We start from the raw sequence: 6,622 nt of genomic DNA, 5'->3' as shown, positions 1-6,622 counted from the left end.
AACTATGACTCCAAGATGAAGGAAAGAGAATCAGGGCTGTTTTACCGTCAACTTTACAAATGTGAAGAAGCCATTTGTTTATCCTTCTGTATCTTTTACTGATTTTACCAGCCTGTGCTTTTGGATCAGTCTTGCCTGTACCAACTTGCTTTATCTTAGGTATCTCAGAACCAATGTTCAGTGCAGATATACTGTATTCACGCTGTGGTCACAAGAAAGAATTACTACTTTTCTTCATACTTCTGATCCTTGCCGAACATTCTTAAAGATCCTCCTGGAGGTTACATCTCTTTGAGAATTGAAACCTTAACCAAGGACAATAGAATCATGGGTAGATACTTAAAGATCTATTTCCTTTGAGTAAGCCTTATTTATTCACTAAAACTCTGTCCCTGGAGGGAAAATGAAAGTTTTATGATCCAGCCTAAATAGGTGAAAGATGAAGGGTGGGGAAGGGGCTTCTTTATTTTTTCTAAGTAATTGAGATATTTCACCTCACTCTAGCATACTTACATTGTCACACGGAAGATGCTCCGAGTCATTAGTAACATAATTAGTCAAGCTTTTCTGCTCTCTGTGTCCTCAACTAAAACACAAGCCTTGTATCCAGTGCCCTTTGCAGCACAGAACAACCTTTAACAAGGAATACTTCAGTTTTTTAATGAACAAAAAGAGAAAAGGAAAATGTATGAATGGCCTTTCTGGCCTGCCTCAGGAAGGCTGCTTCTGCAGTACTGATTCACAAAGAAAAACCAGATTTGAAGGGAGACAGCATTAAAAAGCATAAAATGTCTTTGATGAAGGGAGCTGATGCTACTGCTGCCATTATTAGTATTAGTATATTAATATATTAGTATTAGTATTCAGATATCTTCAGACTTGGTTTCCTTTCCACAGAGTTCATGAATCTGATTTTTCTTAATTTTCTTATCCAGACAATGTTAGGTTGGGGAAAGAGGGGTCATGGTACATTTCCTAAGCACAGCTTCAGGAGCATTATGAGGACCTTTGTGGATACGGGTTCCTTGAACTTTCCTAGCCTTGGGAAAAAGCAGGTGTTGTCACATGTGGTTCATAAATTATGCCTCCCAGATTGAAATGTAAATCTTGTTGGTTCCAAAACTCATCATCTAATTATTACCTCAGTATACTAGAGTGATAAACAGCGTTTCACAGGTTCAGCTCTCACCGACTGGAGTAGGGGACTCCAGGCTCCTCTTTCCTCTCCAGATTGCTCTCAACCTCCCCAGGACTCGCAGAGGCTCTTATGTGTCCTTTTCTTCATGTAGCTTCATTGTCCTCTCTTATTTCTATATTTGACTTTGGAGTTTCTAGGAGCTGGGGCATGGTGGTAGTGGTGGGGAAAGAGGGGGACTGTGATACAAAGAAAAAGTGCAAGATCATGTAATCTGATACATGTAGGCTAAAACTTAAGCTCTGCTGTATCTGAGGTAAGACATTCATCTCCTTGATCATCAGATTTCTTATCTTTAAATGAGAGTAAATGGATGGATGGATGGATGGATGGATGGATGGATTAGTGGATGGGTGAATAGAGGAAAAAATGTAGAGACAGACAGATTGACTAATTCAAAACAAATCATTAGTATGAAAGTGATAAGTAAGAGAATAAGGCAGCTGGCATTAACAAACACAAATGTGTAAGAGTGATATTTGCTTTGAAGAGAATCAAATACTACATTTTATTCAGGATGAAAGAGCCCGTGTGTTGTAGGCAGCCTAAAAATGAGGTTAGGACCAAGCCACCTGGTTTTTGCAGTCAGTTTTGTCTCAGGTCAAGATTTTATCCAGGTTTTTGCTGAGGATTGTGTGTTGGGTGCTTCATTAAAAACAAATTTCATCGTCAAAGATGTTTGGGAAATTTATCTGCTTTTGGAGATTCAGATATAAAAATATATCTGAATTAGAAATAATACAATTATTATTATTTAAAATTTAGTGAGTCTGAAAAACTGCTCACGCACCCTACATTTTATATATTGTTTATTAACTTCAGGAGGACCCACATTCCTTAGGGTTTACATTTTATATGTTATGGTAAAGATGCCATACCAGTCTTGATGCTCTCTTTGTGTGGGTTGGTTGGTGGTCCTGGAGAAGCCCACACAAGGTGTGGATGCATTTTTCCAAGTGATCTTGTGATAGGATTAGGGCTGGAATGACCATGTACATTTTACAAATGAGTAAATTGGACACAGGCAGGTGGAACAGTTTTTCTAAGTTCACACAGTTTATGACAAGCCAGTTGGGCTGGAGCTTGGATTGTCCAATACCAAGCTGACTGTCTCCAGACCTTGGATGCCCACCATGTGACCATAGGGGTCTTTGGTGTCCACTTGGTTATCCCTTGATGCCACTTGTGTTGAAACTGGTCTGGGCAGCACGAGCACTTCCCTTTGTGTGTGTGGAAATCCTGAGTGCACTTCAGAATCCAACAAGCAGCTCTTCAGCAAAGGATAATGGAGCAGGAGAGAATGATTGCTCTAACGAAGGGGATAATTACACTCCCTGGGACTTGTGCACGTTGGCGTTTTAGGAGTGCTTTTGCATATGGCATTGCTTTTGATCATCACAGCAACCCAGTGCACAAGTTGGTCTGGCAGTTTTTACCCTCAGTGGACAAGGAAAAACACCAAGCTGTAGAGAGTTTAGGGTTAGAGCTAAGTTCGCACACTATGGCAGAGGGCAAGCCAGCGATTGTTCCCATCTCTTCTTTCCTGACCATCCTTAACATCTTGGTTGGCATCTATTGGAGAGCTTGGTACAGAGCTTTCTCTTGCCAGTGTCTGCTCTTCCTTTTCTCCCTCTTATCCTCTTTTTCCCTATTTTCTTTCTTCAAATTGAAATTTCAAAATACAGATACACTTTGGGAAAAGAGAACAATCAACCATAACCTAACCACTCAGAGAGAACTTCTGTGAATTTGTTTCGAAGTAATTGTTTTACATACATTTGCCTATTATTAAATTTTCTCCAAGGCATAATTTGAAATGTCTATGAACAATTATGGTTTATATATTTTTTACATCATCCATCTTTTGTTGTTGGACATTAAGGAAATTTTCACATTTTCTACAATTTAAATAACACAATAAGCAACATTATACATAAATCTTTGTGTATTATGAAAGCATCACTCTTGATATAAATTTTTTGAGTAAATTTCAGAGTCAAAAGTTTTTAGAAAGGCTTTTGATATTCTAAACTACTATCTAGAAATTTTCGTCATGTCCAAAGCCCCATGAGCTACTAAACTTCTGACCTTTAGAAATTTCATATGCATTATTTAAATTTCCATTTCTTTGGTTATCAATTTGGTTTATTTTCTTTCTAAAATATTCACTTCTGGTTGTTGCTTCTTATTTCTTTTTTGTCAATTTCTTGATCATGTTTTTTGTTTTTTATTGTTATTTTAATTCAGCTATGTTTTTCTTATTCATTTATTAGAAATATTTACATATTAAGGAAACTGATACTTATTTTGCACCTAATGTTTTTCCCTAGGTTGAAGTAATATGAAATGAACACTAGGAGTTGTGTTTTTAAATTATGATAGAATTTATAGGAAGGGAGATGTCAGTCAATTGTTAAAAAAAATGTGTAAATCATTATAGAAGCAGAATGAGTAGCTTTGTGAAAAACCCCATCTTACAGAGAAGCAAAACCATGATTCTGAGAGGTCCAGGAACCTGCCACAGCTCACACAGCAAAAAGTGTCAGGAATTATATTTGAAACCAGATCTGTCTGTCTCCAGCTTCTGTGTTATTTCCACTCTGTGATGTCTTTGTGTCCCAGAAGGAGCCAACGATTAGAGGAGTTCTCAGATATAGATCAGTTGTAGGCCACAAGAAACATCAGACCAAAAAAGAGACAAGAGAATGAAGCAAACAGTTAAGGCCCTGGGACTTGAAGTCATCAAATAAGTGTGTTGAAAGAGGCGAAGCCAACGTCTGCACTCATTAAGGGAGATGGGCTTCAGGACAGCATTAGTGGAGACATGCTGTGTACGTCCATTGCTAGATCACTGCATGACCTCCCATGTGCTGGAGACAGAGTCATCAGCAACTTGCACTCTCTTCAGTTTAGAACAGTGATGGTGAAACTTAGAGCTTTCAATTGGTACAAAGAGCTTGCTGCAGTGCAAATGCCATAGGTTAGGCACCACCGGTTTAGAGGGCCACTCCTAGAAACCCAGAACCAACTCAGAAAACTCTCCCTTAAATTCTTGTTTCTCCCAGACATTTTGGTATTGAAGGGAGAAATTAAAATTTTAAATAGAAGCCTGACTACGATGCCCACCAAGACCACATGGTCATGCCCGGCAGACCAGATAACAGAACAGTTCTTTTGTGTAACTCCTGTCTCTACTGCCTTTGTATAACTGATGGCCTTGAAATGTAACTTAAAATGTAACCAGACATTTTTTTCCTTTGCATAGCCCATGCTTTGTATAACTGATAGCCTTATAATGTAACTTGAGATGTTCAAACTCCTTCAGCAACCCATGATGTCACCAAATCCTCCAGTCATTTGTGCCAAACCTACCTATGCACCTCCCAGCTGACTTTTCCTTTAAAAGCCCTGAAACCCTACGGGGGCGGTGGGTGCAGGCAGGACTCTGACTTTTTGGGATAGATCTTAGTCAGAAGCCCACCGGTGTAACAAACTACCTCCTAAACCTCCTCGGTGCTGTTTCTTCCCGTGTTTGGTCTATTTTCTGTAACAGTACCATTTTTATATTAGTCTGAGTTCTCCACAAATCAGAATGAAATAGAATCAAGGAAAACAGAGACAAAGAGAAAGATTCTAATTATAGATTTATGGCTGAGAAGCCCAAGACATACATTCAGCAAGCTGTAAACCCACGTGAGGTGATGGCATAGCTCGGTTTTCCATCCCAAAGCCTGGGAAGCAGCAGTGGTTTAAATTTCAATCTGAATCTAAGTCCAAAGCCAGGAGAAAACAAATGTCCCCAGTTCAAGTTAGGCAGAGACAGTGATTTCTCCCTTATTCAGTCTTGTCGTTCTAGCCCATCCTTCAACTGTTAGGGCAAAACCACCAGCACCTGGGAGGAGTGTCTCCTTCATTCAGTCTTCTAGTTCAGTGCTGCTGTCTGCCAGAACACCAGGAATAACATTTACCCAACCTAAGTTAGCCATCACAAAAGCCGTATTCTTCCTTTATCTTCACTTTTCCCTATGCCCTCAAGATTAAATCTCACGTGCTTTTACAGCCAGTCTTGTCTTCCCTTGGGCTAAGCCCACCCTAAGATTCATATCCATTCCCTTAAAACAACAGACACGGCATGACCTTTTGGGAGGTAACTTTTCCAGTATTTCAGATTTTGGCCTCCATCTCTTTCTTTCTCTCTCTCTCTCTCATTCTTTTTTCTTTTTATTTATTTTTTAACTGCTGAGTTTGATAAATTAGGGCTATTAAGAAACTGTGTGTTATTCTTGTGTGTTATTCTTTTTTAGGGGCTAAAAACTCTCGTAAATATATGGATGCTGCAACTGTAAAGGGACACGTTTTAGCCAGTGAAAAATTCATTTTCTCTAATATACATTTTCAAAGTGCCCTGTTGAAATTCTGCACAGTATCTCACCCTGATCTTTTACTGTTCCACCCATTTTTATCTGATAAAAGCAGATTCATCATCAACATAGTCCTTTTTCTCTGCCCCATAAATAACAGCTGGAGAAGTGGAGGATCTCTTACAACACAGCAGTGTTGAATCTTAACCAGTCTTGGAATTTATTGTTTGACGCATCGTGGAATGGAAGCCTAGGGTACCTGCATGTCCATCAATTATCTCTTGGCCTTTCCAGATTTGAGACAAAGACACCCTAAGTCCGAGATGGGAGAAATTTACATGTGATTTCAGTTCTATTTGCTGGTTGGAAGACACAATGTAATAGGTTGTGATACATGCTGATTCTCTTGGGTTAATCCCAAGTCATGCCTGTCAGCCCAGTTAAATTAGCAAGTGCAACCTCTGTCGTTCTCAGATGTGCCCTGGTCTGAGTGATAAATTATATGGCTGTTGTTAAGAATGAGACATGAAGAGGTCCATATTTCCTCTTGTCTTCTCATTCCCCATCAGACGCTCATTCTGTGTATGGGAAACTCCTTCCCCATCCATCAGTCACCCGGCATAGTCAGATGTTGTGGCTTGTATCTAGATGTTCCCCTGTCAAGTTCGCATGCACTAATAAGTAGGGCTTTTTGGAGCTGGTTGGATCTAAAGTGTGTGATAGTAGGATTAAAAATATGTGATAACTAAATGGGTTTAGCATAGTTCTGGGTGATAGCCCCACCCTGGTTGTGAGTAGCACCAATTAGTAACCTTATTGCCTGGATGGAGTATGAAGAGACTTACAGTGAGAGACAACATTTCCAGCCTGAAACAAAAGGAAACAAAGAAACATGATTTTAGTTTACAACATGTACAAACTATTCATGTTAGAAAATTTTCAAAAAAGTCATGCATTCATTCTAAGAACAATCCCATGAAGTACTATAATTAATTCATCAATTTCAAGATGCACATTGTTTTTCAGTCATTAATATCTCAGAATTGAGCTGACTCATATGGACATT

The sequence above is a fragment of the Chinchilla lanigera genome, unplaced genomic scaffold, assembly GCF_000276665.1.
Source record: "Chinchilla lanigera isolate Chin_1 unplaced genomic scaffold, ChiLan1.0 scaffold00032, whole genome shotgun sequence".
In the NCBI taxonomy this organism is placed as follows: domain Eukaryota; kingdom Metazoa; phylum Chordata; class Mammalia; order Rodentia; family Chinchillidae; genus Chinchilla; species Chinchilla lanigera.
This window is presented reverse-complemented; position numbering follows the sequence as displayed.